This window comes from Apis mellifera, linkage group LG3 (assembly GCF_003254395.2).
Source record: "Apis mellifera strain DH4 linkage group LG3, Amel_HAv3.1, whole genome shotgun sequence".
NCBI classification, from domain to species: domain Eukaryota; kingdom Metazoa; phylum Arthropoda; class Insecta; order Hymenoptera; family Apidae; genus Apis; species Apis mellifera.
In genome coordinates, this window is record NC_037640.1 from 8,852,681 (window position 1) to 8,872,537 (window position 19,857).

Genomic DNA, 19,857 nt, shown 5'->3' on the forward strand with positions numbered 1-19,857 from the left:
CCCGTGACGTCACGGGAGTAGCCGTGACGCCTACGAGGCGGCGGCGCACGCGCGCCGCCCCACTGGGTTAATAGGTTAGGTTATCGATCAGCCAGACAACCGACAACACACAGACCCCCCTCTCGATTCGATGCCGACCCGACAGGCCCACCAACCTGACCCCTTCCTCCGACCGCCCCTTTGACCCAGCGTCCCTACGCAGCTCCACCTTTCCCTTTGCCACCTTGCCCGACCGATGGAAGGGCGAGTAGTGTCGTATTTCCTCTCCCCTTCTCCCACCCCCAACCATCCAGTATTCCCTTCTATGCTTCCTTCGATTCTCGTCCCCCTCTTGTTCACCCTTTGTTCCAATATTTATGTTGCTTCGGATCTTGTATTCCGGAATTTAATAAGGAGATGTATCGATACAAATTTCACCAATTTCTGCATTTTCTCTTTCTCTACTGATATTCGGAAATGGAAGAATCAGGCTGTTGCTTTTCGATCGTTTTGAATTTTTGTAATTTATCAACAAGAAGATGATCGTTACTTTGATCCACAATTCTACGCAATCCTCTCCTCTTTTCCCTTTCCACGTGGAATTTTCTCCTTTCAGGAATTATCAATCGTTTCGATCTCGTTTTCTCCATTCTCTGCGCATTCCTTTTGTTCGAATACTTGTGATAAAATTTATTAATCTATATAATATACATAAAGGGATGTATCGATGAAAATGTATCGTTAAAGGGAAGCTAGATGACGATTGTCGTTGACGAATTGCGTTGCTCTAGTTTACAACGATCCTCTTTCTTTAATCATCCCTGTGACCCATTATTCTGACCCTCCTTTCCCTTTCGCCGTGGTGGAGGGCGAGTATTTTTCCACTTCGTCCCTTCTATGAACATCTCCTTCGATCCGTTCCCTGCATGCACCCTTCGCTCGAATATTTATGTTACGCGTAGAAATGTTTGGACGTAATTCCGGGTGGAGGGAAATTAGGGAATATGACATTAGGGAATTGAGCGGTGTGGTGAATTTTATATCATCCTCGTGTTCTCTATGCACCCTTTGTTTGGATATTTATAAGGAAGGGAGGTTCCAGCGGTGGTGGTGGCGGTGTGGTAAGTGGATATTGTTGATCGAGGGTAAGTTGGTTCAGGATATTAATTAATCGGATGGATTACGTCCATTTCATCTTTTATACAACATTCATTTGATATATATTTGATACGATATATATATACAAAATCGGTCTGTTTTCTCACTGTCGACAATTTGAATTTGCAATTCTTTCTTCCTACGACGACGACGGGGAAAGAAATTGTAGGACGTTATTTGTACCGCTAAAAAATGATCATATTTTTTAAAGGAGGGGAAACGCGATATTAGAATAACACCGCGGAGTAATTTATTCCTCTCGGAGAGGAATAAGGAAAGTGGAGCAAGGGATTGTTCGATGCTGCTACCAGCGTAACTGTTATTTGCATTTTTTAAATGGAATTTTTTTTTAATATCCAAAGGAGCAAAATTATCTTATAAATGTGAATGTACATCGCTTAAATAAGAATATACACTACCTACTTTTTATCATTCGCGTTAAACGTTTAATAAGAATTTCCTCGTGTCTTTCTAGGGATCTTCGTCGTATCGCGAAATAATTTATAATAAATAGTTGAAGAGCCAGAATTATATCACATAAAGAGATATTATACATATACCTCGGAAGGATATGTTGTACATAATAATTATTCATCTCGAGAATTATGGAGATTATGATTGAATATTCATCATCCGTTTAATATTGGTTTATTTATACTTAACTTAAAACTTATTTAACTTAAAACTTTTTGCAAATATCTTCTCGACGATTTTTTCACAATTTCCTGATTAAATTGCGTAACAAAAACATGTTGAATACTTGTACTCAAATATTTACCTTTACAATATGATTATATACGTTTCGACCCATTTACTTCGAGACGGAATCGAAAAATTATTTCTAAAAAAAAAAAAAAGAAAAGAAGGACAGGATTGAAAGATTTAGAAAGAGAGTCGAGGCGAGATGAAATAAAAGCGATTCGAATAAAACTTACCCTTAGAAATCGATCGACTTGGTTTTCCATTTTAAAGAGCTTCCCTCTGGATCGAAAGAAGAGGCTAAAATTATTCAACGATTCGATCCTTCTTGGAATTATTCGAGGGAATCGAGCCGAGATAATTTGGCCGATTGAATTTTTTATCGCGAATTGTTCGAGGGTGGCGTCATTTAAGGGATGATTCGCGTCGAAGCCTGTTGATCCTTCCTTTACGTCGCGGAATTGCATTTCTCACGCCACTTTGGCTGCATCCTTCCTCGATGATGGATCGCCTATCCGCCTTCCGCTGACTGACTCGAGTTAAATCGAGTTTGCGAGAAATATCAATGTTATTTATATCGTTGCTTACCCTCGTCCGAGAACAACGTTCGACGAAAGGATGAAGAAAAAAGAAAAAAATGGAGAGGACTGATGAGAATTTTCTGGAATCAAGGTAAAAAATATGAAAATTTTGCAAAGATATTTCTTCGTGAATTTGAATTTGTTTATGAGGGAATAATAAATCGGAAATTTTCTAAGATGGAAAACATCAGACGGTGATAAATGGAAGTCAATTTTTTTCTCGTCCGTTTGAGATAATTAAAAACTTTCTCGTAGCTTAGATTATTCTTCATCTCCATACTTTAATCTTTTACGAACGAATGCAATACCACGATCGACATCGAAGTTAATCGAACAAAATTGGATCAAGTTCAATTTCGATACAATCTTATTGACAACGAAATACAATCATCGCAATATGTATTTTCTTCCTAATACTTATCTCTTTGATCCTTATTTCTTCTAAAAAAAAAAAAAAAAGTGTCTTCCATCCATCGAGAATGAGAGTTGAAGGGACACTTGTCCGTAAAAGGAATTAAATTCGAGAGTACAATTGTACAATTTTCTTTTTTTTTTTTTTAATAAATTTGAAATCGCAGTAATTTTATCGAGAACTCTCCTCGCGCCAATCGATACATCGGCTTCTTTCGACGATAACACTTCCGGTTTTCCCGCGAACCTCCCATTTCTCGATTCAATCTAAGGCCATTTTATAGTAGGAAAACGCGAGCCGTGCCTTTCAATTTGTTCCGCCCGAGTCGCGATTTCCCCGGAGTCCCAGTGGCTGCCAGAGTTCAACAACGGCGATGACATGATTTTCGCGAGAAAATCCTCGAAATTGCGTAAACAAGTTGCGAGGCACGACGTCGCTCACGAGTCAAGGGGTTACACGCCAGAAATACTCTGGGGAGCGGAGCAGGATACGTGTTTTAAGTTTTATTATTATCGTGCCTCTGTCCCGTTCGAGAGAGCGAGCGATCCGAGATTGAAAATATCTTTCCGCGGGACGCGCCTCTCCTCGAATGAATACAACTTTAGATGATTTTTCGACGGGTTGAATAAATATTTTCTCTTTTTTTCTCTCTCTCTCTCTCTCTGATAAATTAAAGCGAATTACGAATCACTCGCGAGAAAGGATTTATTATCATTGAATTTACATTTTCGTGTCGTCTCGAGTTAAATATTTAATATTTTTTTTGCGTTTTAAATTATTTAAAATGGCCATTATAAATATCTTTCCTGTATTTTTTTTTCTATTATTCTTTTTTTATTATTACAGCATTTAATAAAGTATAGAAATTAATACTCTCGACTATTCTTCAAAGAGTATTCTTTTGATCGTGACATTAATTAAGAATAAATTAAACAGTGTGCGGTATGTAAGTGTCGTTAAGCCGTTGACTAGTGACCACACGTCAAAGTTTATTCCTATCGTTAGCCCAGACGTCACGGCAAAAAACAAACAGCTGTGTCCGATAATTACATTCCTGCGAGAAACTTAAAAATACGCTTTCCCGCTGTCGCCGTATTCCGCTTTGACGCCGAAGATCGAGTTTCAACGTATACCCTTCCTCTCCAACCTTCTCTCTTTCAGAAAACGAGAATATTCCTTGGTTTTTTCTTTCATTTTTTTTTCTTTTTCTTTTTCTATCAGAATTGTCGTCCCTGTCAGCAAAGCCCTTTCTCACCTTTGCCTAAAAATTTTAAAGAAAATAATTACGATCGTTCTTTCTGTTTTAATTTGTTTGAAATTTTCAAAATAAAAGTACTTCCTATAAATATTATAGAAAATTATAAGAATTCCAACATCCAAATTTTGAGAAATTCCTCTTTCTTTATATTATCTTATGAAATGAGACTTCAGGAAAAAATAATTCGAATTTTAACCGACAAAATCCTTATTTACATTATTCTTAATTAGATTATGAAACGCCAATTATAGAATCGCAAGATAATTAGTCGAGGAATAAACAATTTTGACAACCTTGCATCAAAAAAGTGTATCTTTAGCTTCAGAGGAAAGAATTAAAATTAAAATTAAACTCGATTCGACTCGAATCGAGATTCCGTCAATTTTTCGCTCAAATCTACAAGATAATTACTTGATGAGGAATAAATAATTCTGGCAATTTTAATCGTCGATTAAATAATTGTTTTGAAAAAGTGCATCTTTAACTTCAGAGGAAAGAATTAAAATTAATATTAAACTCGATTCGACCGGAATCATCTTGAGATTCTATTCAATTTTCACTGAAATCCACAAAATCCTTGCTTGCACTATTCCTAATTAGACCATGAAACACCGGCTATAGCAGGATAATTACTTGGTCAGGGGGTAAAACAGGCACGGTATCGTGACTTACGGAACGAGCGACACGGTAACACGGCGGTTACGGCGGTGCTTTACGGGTCTCTTTTCATAAACGGCAGACGGGGATATAATTTTGTCCGTTCCCACAGGAGTAAACGGGCCAGAGGCCGTGTTCATATCGACCGGGACTCCGCCCTGTTCCCTGCACGCGGCTTCCCGGCCCTCGAAACGTCCTCGAGAACACCGGAAGTGCCCTCTTCCTCCGTTTCGCTCTCTTCTCTTTCGAGAAGAATATATTGATTCGATCAGATTCTAGGATAAACGAGATGTTTCCACGAATATCCGGGATTCGAGCGCTCGGGAATACGGGATTTCGACCCGTGGATCCGAGATTCTGACATTTTATTCGTTCGGAGGATTATCGCGTGGAAATTCGAAGGAATCGCGAAAGCATTAATTTTATTCGTAAATAAGGATTTTAAAATTGTAATTAAAAATAATTGATATTCGGGTTATTACGATCAAATTCTAAAGACACGGTTAATGCAATAAATAAACGAAGAAATTTAAATAAAGAATTATCAGTAGAAAAAGAAGAATATTCAAAACTATTCGCTGTTAATTCGAAACGAAAAAAATAAAATAAAATTATAAATCGCACAATCTCTCTCTTTCATCTTTTCAAGAATCAACGGGGAATTCTTCGAGAAGTCTTATCTAAAAACAATAAAAAAAAGAAAGAAAGAAAGGAAGGAAGGAAGAAAGAAAACCATTAAATTCCCAATACCAACGTTTTAACACTTACCTGTCAAGTACACACCTGCATCCTCCACCATCCTCTCCACCATCCTCTCCACCAACTCCACTCATCCCCGAAACCATTTAAATTCGCAACATCCACGTTTACACTTATCCTCGAAACGTTTGTGCATCCACCTCTCTGGAAAATACATATTTTTCCAATATCTCTCGCTTCTCCCCGACGCGCAATATTTTAATAGGTTCTCCGCTTCCGGGGAATCGATGCGCGCGACTTGGAAAAACCGATCCCTTCACGCCGCTCTCCCCCCCGGCTTTCCCAGAGATTTTTCACCAGAGACTCGTAAACCTCCTTTGAGAGGCTCGCTCGATTTGCCACGACGCATGAAGGAAGACAGGCTCGGGCTCCCAGAAGAGCCCCGGGCGAGCCGCGCCAATTTATCTCCCCCGTCTTTACGATTCCTTATGAAAATCTGCGCTCGCCTCCGCCCTAGATTATCCGCCAACCAACGGAGAAAGGTGGCGAATGCTGAATCGATCCTGAATCGATGCGAACGTTGAAATGGGGAGGAAAAGAAGGAGCGGGAAAAAAATTACGAGCCAAATTCGAACACAATATTGTTTATCACGTGTGTAAGATTGAGAAGAAAGTTAGGAGAAGAAAGCTAGAAGAATTAGAGCGTTTGCGTAAAAGAAAAATAAAAACAAATTCACGATAAATCCAAATCGATTGATGTAAGTAATTTGTAACGATGAGAAAACTAGGGAAAAACTAGGAAAGGAGCGAAAATTTATAAATCGGAAGAAAAGCTAGAAGAGGAAGAAAGTTAGAAGGAGAAGAAATTAAGAAGCAAATCCAAAACAATTCGATACAAGATGCTTACAGAGACGTAACGAGAAAAATTGGGGGGGGGAGAAAGTAATCTGGAAACGAAACTGGAAACAAAAATATTTTGTCATCGAGAATGAGGAGGAGGGGAGTGGCTCGATTTACGAGTTAATGAATTTAATCCGAATAAATTTATCTTGAAATTATATAACGTAGAGTTGATCGGGGGGAGAGTAGAGTATCGAAAGTTTAGATTAAAATATGGGAAAGTTTGCTCGTTAAAGGAAAAATACAGGATGAGCGAGGATTAATTGTCCCGCCCCGCCCCACCCCGCCGGGAGCCCCAGGAATTATATTTTAATTTATGCAGTAGTTTGTGAAGGTTAATTTTCAGTCAGCATTGTAGGTCGAGGCGCGCCGGTTAAACTGCATTTCACGTGTCCACCATTGTAATTAACTAAATTTACAGTAGTTCGTAATAGTTTACTAAGTGTACGACGCACAGTTTACCACTGATTCTCGCGTAATTAAACCCGCCCTATTAACAATTCACAATTCCTCGAGATAGAATTTTCGCAAACTCTATTCAAAAAAATCGTTTCCAATCCATCTCTTCGCACTTAATCTCCTCTATCCTTTCTTTCTTCGTAATATCACTTAACGCGTTGCGATTCAGAGATACTTCGATTTATGAAAAGAGAATTAAAAAAAAAAAAGTATCAATCTTTCATCCCTCCTTCCTTTTTTCCTTCTTTCTTTCTTCGACAAATCAAAAATTCGAAAATTCGCAATTTCCATTCCTTTTCCATTCGCTTCGACTTTTTGCCGAACAACATTATTTCCCTGGAACGTCGATCACGGTAATTAGGCCGTCAAACGATTCGAGGAAACCATCGCCCTCCTGTTATTAAACTTTTAATTGGATCCGCTGCGCATCGCGCAAAAATCCGAAGGGGGAGGGGAGGGGAGAAGGGGGACTCGAATCAAGGATAGATTTGCATTCAATGGGAGGATGGAGATATTCATTTTTATCGCGGTTCGTTTACGTCGCATCGCGATTACAAGTTGGTTTTCGTCGGAAGAACGCCACGGGGGACAAAGGGTGCTTTGCATTCCCAACCCCCGGGGAAAAATACCGTAAACGAATGCTCCACGTTCCTCCCGCGTATTGTTGTTATTCGGGTTTGGATTTTCGAAAACGCGGCCACTCCCTTCGAGTATATATATTTGGAAATATTCGAGCAATTTTGGAAAGAAAAGAAAGAGAGATTATGTAAATTATCAAGTGTATGGATATATGGGTTGATATATGATGGAAAAAGAGATTTGTAATTTATAGGAATTGTAATTATTAATTTGAAAAGAAATATACGTTTTATATTTTAGGGTTGTAATAGTAAAATATATATAAGAATTTTAGATAGAGATTTATTAATATAAGGAAACTAGGAGATAAGATATCAGTTTGTTGCATATGATACGTTCAATCTCATAAGCGTATAAATTCAGAACAACGAAAGTAATTGAGTATTAAGCTTTGAAGCATTGTTTTCGAAAACATGTTAAATCGATAATATGAATATAAATATCGATTAAACATTTTGCAATTGTCATAAAATGATATCGAATTCATAGAATGATCAAATTATAAACCTACTTTCATTTTAAAAATCTTATAGATTATTAAATTTTTTAATGAACGTGGAAAATTTACTTTATTCTTCTAAATATCAAATATTTATTCTGAATATTTATATAAAGAATTCAAGAATGCATACAGTTGTATCATCTAATCCGACGATTCACAATTATAAAAATCCACAGGTAACAATTTTTGTTATATTATTTTCAAAAATATTAACTTCGATAAACCAACACTCATCCTAATTTTAAACACTCGGTAAAATTCATAAAGTGCAATTTCGAATTCACTCACCGTGATATTAACGCAGTTACAGTATCGTGAAGGGAAATTTTAAGCTCGGATAGAACAGCTCGTATCAATCGATTTTCACTGGATCCTGCAATAGAAGCGCAACAGCTTACGACAGCTCGGGAATCTTGGCTGTTCCGCGATCACCATCCAGTATTTTCGTGCAGCTGGAGTGGCGATAATCTTACGGGGGAAATCGAAATGGCCGGGCAACTGGAAATTCGTATCGGTGCACCATCCACGTCGATGCGATTGCGATATCGAACGATAATCGCGACGCGTTCCACCGGAATTTCGATGCAATCACGGAGCCAAGGTTCCGCTCAACTTCGAAACAGCCAATTTCTCCAAGTCGGGGAGGCTGTTCGAGCGTCGCGTCGTATAGATTTCACGGTGGAACGATGGGCAAGTATATAGTTTTTATAAAATTGTTTTTACAAATTTCGTATACAGAGCGTTATGAAGCAGTTTGTGTTGAAGCAGATTACAATTGTTACGACTTGTTTCAATTTTAAATGAAATTGACGAGCGATTTGTACATTTTTTTAAAACTATCTTCAATTAAAGAAATTATTTTAAATTCTCTTTCACATCTTATACTTTGAATATACTACATTTTGAATTATTATTTTTTAAAATATGTCTAACTTAAATAAATTTAGGCCAGTCAAAACAATACATAAATTTAAACTCAAGTAGGTCCTATGGACTATCAAATTAATTAACAAGCATCTCTAATTAGATATAAAAAGCCGCCATATTATTTAATTTTAATCATCCTACATTCAAAGTACGATATTCTTTCCGTTTAAATACCATCCATTCTCTCCATTTCGATTAATCAAAATTTCAATTCTACCGAACGTCTCCAATCTACTATTAATCCACTATTAAATCTCTCATACAAAAAGGAGTAAAAGATAGTTTTATAATGATTACACGATTAAATTATACAACGTTACATTTAACAAGCGAACACGTTGAACAACTTTGCGAGTTGTTCGAAAATCAACTTCAAATCTCTTCTCGTTACCGCCGATTTTATAGTCAATAACCGGGGCGCGCGCGAGCCCCAAGATTTATCGCCGATCTCCCCCTCTCGAACCCCCTTCACCCCGCCGATCTTTTAACACCGTCACGCGCCTCCATAAAATATTCCGCTCCGCGGCACATATACGTGTCCGCGACCCTAACTTCCCTCGATATCCGGCCGTCGATACGAAGGAAGAGGATTCTCGAAGAAAAATTTCCCCTCCCCCCAGCCGTGGAAAAAACAAGGTTGCGCGTCATGTATGATTTATCGCCCCTTCCACTTGCAAACCTCCTCTCCTCTGCAACTTTTATTACCCACTTTCGAAGTCACCTCGCGACCTTTAAGATTCCTCCGTCACTTCTCGCATCACGGGGCGGGGGAAGGGTGGGAGAGGGATCCTTTTGTCGATTTCAATGAGGAGGAGGAGTTGGAGGGAAGGAAGTTTGGTCGGTTGGAAGGGATTGGAAAGTTCGAATATTCTTCTTTCGTTCCCTAACAGGCTGGCACGAGTTCCGCGGGTGGAAGATAAAAGGGGGTTGATGAATGCAACCCCCCCCAACCAACCCCGTCGGACTCGCCAACTTCCGCAATTATAATTAAATTGTACCACAGCGAATGGAATTCGTGACTCGTCGCCCGATCGTGTTGGAAGTTTATCGATCTGTTTCTCTCCGTTTCTTTGATTTCATCTTTGATTTGAAATTCTTGAATCGATTTAGAAGCAAGCGAGTCTCGAAAATTTCGTTCATTTGCGAATTATCTTGTTTACGAATTTTATCAGGAACAAGAAGATTAAGTATAAGAATTTGCAAAAAAAGAGAAGGAGAAAAGATCATCTTAATTCTCATTTATTCATTCGAAAAAAGGAAACGCACTGCGTCGATCGAAGCCCAGCCACAAACGACGAAACAATTCTCCGCGAAATCTGAAACGATCCACCTGACTCTCTCTCTCTTTGAAAATCCCATGGAATCCCATTTCACGAAGGGTTAACAGTTCATTACCGAGGACCGGTCATGAACGAGAAACTCCCTATTGAGTTCAGAGAGAGAGAGGGAGAAAGAGAGAGTGAATTCGAGTTTCCACGAGAAATCGTTTTCCGCGGATGGATCACGGCGGTGTTCCTTCTGTTCTCGAGGGAACCGGTGCACCGTTACCAGCGGAAAACACCAGTTTCCTCCTCTTTATTTTCACGAACACGTCCCCGGGGAAGGGGGACGGATCGCTTGACGGATCTGTCATGTGTGCCCTGTACTTCCATTCCCTCGAGTAGCTTCGGGGATCGAGGAACATCCGTGGCTCTGATGCAAACGATCGTGTCGAATTGAATCCACCCTCCCCTCTCTCTCTCTCTCTCTCTCTTTATGGAATGGAGAGAAAGTTAGGAGAGCGGTTTCGGGTGGTCGTTTCTTCGAGTCGAAAGTTCGAGAGAGGGTTGGTCGCGCCACAGGCGATGATCCGTCGCACACATATCCGATTTTCGTACGTGTCCTCCGGAGGGCTTGTTCATCGGTGGCCACGAATCGCTTCCCTCCCTCTCTCTCTCTCTCTCGTGACACGCCTAATGGTTAATGGATCTACCGGGAATCCCCTTAAGACGTCCCGCAGGAAGACGCGGGATAGGATCGATCGGGGAGAAAATTGGCGGCGGATCGATTGTTATCCGGATGTGCCACGGATGCGAATTTATCCACGTGGGTTTCGAGGTACAACAGTTTCACGGAGGATCAACCGATTCCAGCCGATTCAGTATCAAGATTATGCTTGTACTTTGCAAGAAGTTGACGTTCAGTGGCCGACAAGTTCGCTTCGGATTTGAATTATCGCGCCGCTTGGTCGTTTAATTTGTGGGTTCCCTGTTTCGGCTCGTGGATATTAATCCGCTCGGTCTATCTTCTCCCAAAATCTAGAATATATCACCAAAAATATCTAACACGTTTTAGAAGAATTCCATAAATTTTAATCTTCCAATATTGGCACGAATTACGAACCAGCGACGATAATATTTCGCAACCTCAGAATTCAATACGACGCGAGTTCGGTGAATATTCATTTTGGATATCCAAGGAAACGAAGGGTTTCAGACCCTTTCGATCCTCCCGCAAATCTTATCGACGCGGAATTATTCTTCCTCTCGTCTACGATCTCGGACGGGTTAGGCGCGATAAGACGGCCGAGGGGCTTTTATATCCCCGTGACGTTGTTTCGTTTCGAGGAGAAGCAATTTCAAGAAGAATCGCACCCCTCCTCCTCCCTCGCGATAAGATACGAGCAACGATATCAGGGCACGCACCGTTCTCTTCTTGCACCCATGATGGGGGTGGTGTCTCTCCACCATCCGAGAGAGGAAATCGAGCGGTGCTGTACGAGTCTCGGGGCACCGATTCGCGCCAACAGGGGTGTCCGTATATGTGTATATGTGTGTATCTTGGAGAAGAGAAATCTTGGAAGGGAGAATTTTGGATCGCCGAGAATTTTGACGAGATTCCACTTGTAGTTTCTTACCCCGTCTTCTCGTCGTCGGTTTGAAGACCGTTGAGTGAAATTGAAGAAGATAGGATGGATGGCGGAGAGATGATGAGACGCGGTTGCAAATTTGAAAATGAAATTTTCCAGGCAAACTCGAGCTTCGGTTTGCCTTTGCCTTTGCTCCTTGGAGAGATGTGCCGTCGTGCCACGTGAATCGTGCGGTGCTGCGGTAATTTTACGCCGTGTCGTTGAGTATTCGAGCTGAAATTCGCTCGAGAATCAAGGATCGAGATAATAATTAATTCGAGTAACGAATTTGAATTCTAATTGTTATATCAGCGTTGTGTATATTCATAGTCCGAGCGTTACTACGAAAGAAGAAGAGAAAAATAACATTCGGATTAATTACGTCTGAATATTTTCAAAAATAAACGTCCTCGTTAACGAGTACGTTTCAAACAGCAACGATCTGTTAGACGCACCGATCGTTAGCGCTGTTATCGGCCGACATTAGCGAGTAAATTCGAAATGGGCTTCCCGGTAATTGACGTATTAGCGTCGCGATGGCTGAACCCTACCTCCTAAGCGGATTTAGGAAACCGACTGGAACCGGAACAGGCCGCTCGAGATCAAGCGTTATCAGCGGCGCGCACGTGGCCCAAACGTAAACACTGATGTCACAATTTCTCGTCTTCTCTTGTTTCTTTTTTTTTTTCTTTGTAAATTTATGGTAATAAACTATCTCTTGAATATTAATTAAATAATGATCTGATCACAGCGACGTGATCAATCGATGGCCAAACGTAAACACTAATATCACAATTTCTCGTCTTCTCTTGTTTCTTTTTTTTTTTCTTTGTAAATTTATGGTAATAAACTACCTCGCGTCTCGAATATTAATTAAATAATGATCTGATCATAGCAACGTGATTCCTAATTTTATCAATCGCTCGATTCACAGAAATTTTCTTCGACTCATCTCGAAATCCATTAGTTCCAATTTTTACAACGAAAATTGATTCAATATTTGATATGATCCTTTTGAGAACGCTGATTCCAACAATGAATCGATTAATAAATATCTTTCCTCGTTAAATTATCCGTATTGAAAATTGACGAGTTCTCAAAAGAAAAAGATTCTGCTTTGCCTAAAATAGGAATTGCTCGATCGCCTTCGAGCAAGGTCGTTCCATGAAAGAAACGCGCGCTCCTCCATCACTCTGCTCCGCTTTCCACTCGCGGAAAGGAGGCAAAACGCCGGTTGAGAAGAACAATGGGCTCTTGAGTTTCGACGAGCTGCACGACGTTTTCGCGGTTTCCCGTTTGTTCGAGGGCCATTATTATTTTTTCTTCCTCCTCCTTTCCTCCTTTCCCTCTCTCCTCCTCTCTTTTTATTTCCAACTCGGCCTTCCACTGTGTTTCCGTTTTCTTTGCGGTTCCGATTTACGCCAGAATTCGAGCCTCGAGCGACTTTTGTCCACGACGATAACGCCTTATAGCGCGATTTGCATAATACGCGGAACGGGGGTTGTAATTCTCTCCCGTTTGCCCAACTTTCCCCGTATATCATACTTTTGGACAAGGAGGGGGGAGGAGAGGAGAAACTGGCGCGAACTGCTGCCCTCGTTGCTGATCCTTCGGCTACGAATATGAATATTTTACCCGATATTTTTGTTCGAATAAAGTAATTGGCCAAGTTCTCGCGAAGCCTGACCTTTCGAATTTTCATACATTGTTTACGGCACATGTGGTTTCTTTATTAGTTTCGACGAAAGTTGAAATGTTGAGAAAGATTTATGCATTTAGTTTCGCTGGCCTCTTCTCTATAGAATGGCTTCGCGACAATCGTTTAATCGCGGTCAATAACTGATGAATAATGGCGCTTCTTCCCTAATTTTCCTTTTTCCTTAGATAAATCATGATTAATCGTCAACAAAACTTTAACTTTATTAATAATCAAGCTCGTTTTTTCATTCGATTAAAATCCTGAAAATCTTTTCGATACACAATCAATTTGTAAAATCATCGCATTCCTAGAGATTCCTATGATTAAAAAAAAAAGAAAAATACATTTAAAACTAACACTTGATTGAGGCAACCTCGTTCACAAAATCCTCGATTGCTCTTTGAAATATTTAAAAAAAGACATTGAAGAAGGGATAAAACCATACTGAAAATTTGAATAATAAAATAAGAATATAGCACGAACGTGTATAATAAAAAAAAAAAAGAGAGAAGTTTACCTTTTTCTCGCCCCCTTCCCTCCTCGGCCATTTTTCCACGCGGAAGCGACGTTCGATACGCGGCGGAAACGCGACGATTGGGCCGTATCCCGCGAATTTCGCATGGAAATTAAAGTTGTTGGGAACTTGGGGGAGGGGATGGCGTCGCTCGAAAACGGGCTCGCGACTTTTTCCAACTTTCCGACGTAAAAATGATACAATGCCCACCGCCGACCCCGCTTCTTCTTTCCAAACTTCCCCGCGCGCTGTTACTGCCTATTACCCGCCACTTGTATCGTTTCCCGTTTCTTACGATCGCTGGATAAGAGTAATTCACTTTGATACATTGTAATGGGAGGTATAAGAATGTGGGTTAGGTGAAATAAGAGGAAATAAATTGGGGGTGGAAGAAGGGGTGGTGTGATATTTGGATAATTTTGTCGAGAGCAATGTTTAAAAAAGAAGTTTGAATAGTGCGTCACGGAGTTAAATTGTGGATAATTTTTTGATCAAGAAGAATGGATTTTGTTTCAAAGATAATAGTTATGGAGGGAATATTGCTCATTTTGAAGAAAGATAAATTGAATCGAGGATTGGATTAATTAAATTAAATCGTAGATGAAGGATTATTTTTAATGAAGATAGTTAAATTATAGATTGAAGTTGTAGATTATAAGAGAATTAATATAAAGGAGAGAAGATATTTTAAGAAAATTGAGTTGAGTCGAGTCATTATTTTTTTTTAATTGGAGTAAATTGTAGACAGATTATTTTTAAGATAAATACAATATAAGTTGAGTTTAATTAAACTAACGTAATGGAGAACACTCGTTTTGAGAAAGGTAAATTTTATCCTTCGTTTGTTTAAGTCGATCATTTATTATTAATCGAAGCAAATTAGTAGATGGATTATTTTTTAATAAAAAAAAAATAAATAGACGATGAATCAAATTTTTTGAAAATAATGTAACGAGGAAGCCCGTTTTGAAAGAAAGGAAAATATTAAATTCGGAGCGGAATTTAAGTTAAAATTTATGAAAGGGAAGCGGTGCGATTTCGAATATTTCCGAATAAAAATTTACATTTTTATAGCGTTACACGTTCTCTCTCTGAAAAATATCAAAGTCAATGTTAAACGCAATTTCTCGAATACAACCTTGACCTCGCTAGTTCTCCGTACAACCGTATCTCGAGGATTTCTCAATTTTCGACCCGGCGGACCGACTTCCTCCCGAAAGAGCGCATAAGCCAGACCAATCTTTCCACGAAACGACGGCCACATACATGAAAATGTGTTGTTTCAGCAATGAGCAGCAGCCTTTTGGCGCGGACATTTGGCGGATAATCGTGGAACGGGAGGAGATCGATATTCGAGTGTTGAATTTTTCGCCTCTTCAAATCGTATCACTGAATTATTTCACAACGTATTAGGTCATGTTTATCTTCCACCATTTTGACATCTTTTCCTCGTAAAATTTTAAAACACACACCATTTTATTACCATTCCCGTCCAAACGTCCCATTTTTCAACAAAAATACGAACGCGTGGATTTGTTTAACAAACAGATGCGCGATATTTTGCGCGAAAAGAAAAAGAAAAAGAAGAAGAGGGGAGGAAAGAAGAATAGAAGAAGCAACTCGAAAGTAAGCAGACAAAGTGCATGGCGCAACCACGAGTTATCGATGAAATAACAAGAGCTGTTTCGCTGCAACTTCGCGCCAGGCGCAATCGTTTTAAAACTTCAATGGACTTTTCCCCGGCTCGCACTTTGCGCTGGCTGCAGAATTTCCCGGCGAACGTTCGCCCTCGACAATGGAGGGAAACGAGATTTCGATTCGATTCAGCCGTGTTAGTCTCCTTGTTACGCTCTTTTCCATCACCCTTTCCCCTTTCACCCTTTGACGTTTAATTTTCGCGAATCTGGGTCTTGACTTGTTCCGCCATTAGAGACGCGTGTTTCGATCATTGTTCACCCAAAACTTCCACTTTCGAAACTTCGTATTTTTGAAAACATTTCCTCTACAACAAATTATTTATAGAATAATCACGGTGATTTCTTATTTAAAAAGAAATATCAAGATTCTTATCAAATTACTTTTCGATAAATTGATTCGACATTCTTCTTCGATATTCTCAATATTTCCAGAAAGAGGGAATTACAAATAAAAATAAACATTCCACATTTCCAATTTTCCAAAAGCAAATATAATCCCCTGATCGTTAAAAATTAAAATCGAATGATCGAACGTTGAACATCGAACGAAACCTGTATCACCTTTTATATATCGCGCGTCTCGCGATATATTAACACCGGGGATAACTCGTTAACTCTATAGAAAAAAATCCTCCACCGAGCTCGTATTAAATTCCAACGGGATTTTCCACCTCGTTAATATTCGTAATTATATTCCTTAACGAAGCCCGAACAAAATACGGGGAATCGAACGTGCGTATCGAAGAAAAAATAGTGCAAAGGGAGGAGGAGGGAGGAGGAGGCGAGTGTTGAGACTCGAACGCGTTTCGCTTGGAAACCGAGGAGGAGGGAGGAGGGGGGTACACGGTTCGAGTTAGTCGATTTTTGAGGATGTCAACGACCGCGAATCACCGCGGCGTAGGGTCGGAATTAGCAATGTAAATATTCACGTTGTGCCGAGCACAAGCTCCGCATACATAGGTAACAAGATGGGCCTCGATTCAGAGCCGCCATTGCATAACCAGAACGAGACGTAACGATGCGCCAACACTCCTTTGTTCCGTTTACGGATCGTCCGAAGATTATCGATTATCGATTCCTCATCTCTTCTTCGATCTGTTTTACTTTCTCTCTTTTCTTTTCTCTTCTTTTCTCTTATTTTCGAAATGATCGTTTCGAAATGATTTTTAACTTATATTAGAGAATTTAAATTGGATTTAAACTCGATCTCTCTTATTTGTGGATTTATATAACACGATTGGATTTTTTCCTTTCCTTTTTTTTTTTGGGTTAATTCGTTCGTTTGATTGATTTAATTTTTGTAGTCTGTAGTTATTGCTTTTTTTTTTGTTGTTTTATTTTGGATATTTCGGACAAACGAAAGGATATTTTGCAATTGTTAAATTATTTTTGCATGGTAAGTGTATATTGCATAGTTCGATACGATGATTGTGTGATTTTAGTATACGTTTCGCTTTTTTTATTTTTAATATTTAATTATTAATTGTCGAGTTCTTTTGGGCATTGATAAATCGATCGAATTGTTTCCGAATTACACGCGTATTAAACACTCGAAACTTCGAATTATTGAAAATATAACGTACGAAAAATAACAATTTAACGAAATTTCGCTTCCATCCTATCACGTTCACGTTCAGTTCACTTGTCGAAAAATCTGTGTCAGAAAATTGAATTTTCGCAATCTCCAATTTCTCGCGATTTAGTTAACCGGCAATTGATATTCGTGCAACTGATCCCGTATAAAAAAAAAAAAAACAGAGGCACGCAGAAAAAAGAAAAAGGAACGCAAAACCTCTTGGGAAAGAAAAAAAAAAAAAAAGAAAAAGTAAAAAATCCGTAAACTTTTACGAGTACTCGAAACTTTTCTCGCAGCTCGATTTCCAACAAAATAGCCGCGGTTCAATTGTGAAATTCCTCGTTCGTTCAATTTTCGATGTTCGTGCACCGTTAACTCGTTTCGTTAAACGCGTTAAAAGAGCAACTGGAGGGGGAGGGATGAATCAAGAAAGGGAAGCAATTTTTTCATATATCGCGAAATATTTACGAAAAAATAAAATATTGTTCAACAATTAATTCAGAGAGAATTTTTTCATCGACGAACTTTGACTTAATCCATCACATATAATGAAAGTCTTCGAAACGTTCTTTCGAAATTAAATACAAATTTGAAAAATTGAATGACTAGTGCAACATCACTGCACACAAAGAAATTTTCAATACGATTAATTTTAAGATCAATCAAGATTAAATCGTCGAAAGAAAATTTAATTCGAAAATGGAAGTACAATTTTCAAGAATCGTCATTAAAATTTTCTATCCGCCAATTTTAAAAGAAAATTTAATCAGATTCGAAAATGGAAAATAAAAGTATAATTTTCAAGAACTGTGTCACGTTATTACAGACATTAATAAATTGAACTTTCATCAGCGAGATCAATCATCACAAGTAAATCACAGATTACAACATGGAAAAATGATAAATACATGGGAAGAATCGCGAGGAAAAGAATTGGAATGGAGGAGGGCGCGACGTACGGCCCTGGAGAGTTGGATATTGGCAGGCATGTCCTGGCAGACGGCACGCCTCGGCCATCTGTCTCGGCCTGTTTCTTCCGGAAAGTGCGAAAGCCTCCGAAGAAGGCCGGGGAAGTTTCTTGCCTCGATACAAGGCCGAGCGGCGGAGGAATCGGAAGATGGGGTTGGATCTTGTTAGAAGTTGCCCCCAGGCAGGATTCATAACGCGGATGCTGGATCTCTTGGTGTGCTCGAGTTGAATGGAAATTGAAGTTTTAATATAGAAGGTGCATGCGTTTCGAAAATGAAATAGGAGACGTGCCAGACGAGGGGACGAGTGATCCTTTGAGAATTTGAGCATCTATTTTTGCGCTCGTTAAATTATTAATTTTCATCGAACGAGCCGGTGAAATGAGATCTCTGCTACGATTGATTTTTACGAGACAATTACGAGAAAAAGTTTCCCGAGAATTGTTGTTCGAAACTGTGATTTATTATGAGCGCAGCGATGGATTTCAAGAAATGATGAAAGTTTCGAACGTAGTATATTACGCTTAGAATTCCATAAGTGATTCGAGGATTATTCGATTTATCGAGGACGACGGAAAATTTTGTTCGATTATGTTTCCATACTTTGTAACGAGTAAATGGAATAATGTGATACGATCAAGGAAGAAAATTTAACAAGGAAAGAATGATAATTCAAGAATTTCGAAGATTCGTCTACGAAAGTTTGAATTTTTGAAATTGGCAATTATGCAATTACGGAATGAGTAGTAAAAGGGAGGTACAAAGGTTGAAAGGCAATCGCAACATCTGATACTTTGCTACAATTATCCGATGCGATCTAGTTTCCTCGTCACGCGTTCTAATATTTTATTTTCGTACAACATGATGGAAAAGGCGAGCGAAGGTCGCTGCGAGCTTGGATCACGATAACGTTTGACTTCTGACACGCAAAGGTTGAATGAAATATCATTGCCACGATGAATTTCGTATACACGACTTCTAATAGCTTTCTTATTTCAGAAAATATTTCTTAAATTTCTTTGTTTAATTGCGGGCAATTATTTGAACAACGGAATGATTGTAATGATTTGCCGATGATATTATTACTGTTTGAAATTTCGAAATGAAAAGTATTTCGAGTCCGCTATCTCTGATATCTCTAGAATTATACAAATTATCGCCTCGAGTTTGAAAAATAAATTTCGAACGATAAATAATATGGGAAGCCTCGAACAATTTTCATCGACGCATGGAAAATGATTGCCTCGTTTCGATCGTGTATGAAACAAATCACCTCCATTGAACCAGGCCCCTCCTCGACGTTCCATATTTGCGACTATCGATAATCGAAATTCATTAATACGCCGTCAATTAATCGATCCTCTCGAAAATTACCGGCGATGTTGCAGCCGGAAATCAGGTTCAGCTGTTGCTGCTTAAATCGAGTATATCGAATATCAACCGCCCCAAAACTATTACCGCTCCTCTCTTTTTCTTATTAATTATTATTACACGTTACAAATGATCTTCTAAATTAATTTTAATCTTCAGTTTAACTAGTTTAATTTTCATCACGTCGATATTCTACAATCAAAATCAATTTTAAAACGAATTTTAAAGCTCGTATTTTCAATTTTAATTTTAACGTCGCAAACTTATTCCAAATA

The 19,857-nt window shown here is 39.0% G+C and overlaps 1 long non-coding RNA gene across 1 annotated transcript in view; it reads right to left on the bottom strand.

Moving 5' to 3' along the window:
- Nucleotides 1-1,845: 1,845 nt before the first annotated feature.
- Nucleotides 1,846-19,857, bottom strand: part of LOC102654809 — a 32,990-nt gene continuing 14,978 nt past the window's right edge. The window contains exons 2-3 of the long non-coding RNA XR_003304348.1: nucleotides 2,073-4,090; nucleotides 1,846-1,978 (exon numbers count right to left, since the gene is read on the bottom strand). This is a non-coding gene — a long non-coding RNA (uncharacterized LOC102654809). The remainder of the gene's footprint in view (nucleotides 1,979-2,072; nucleotides 4,091-19,857) is intronic.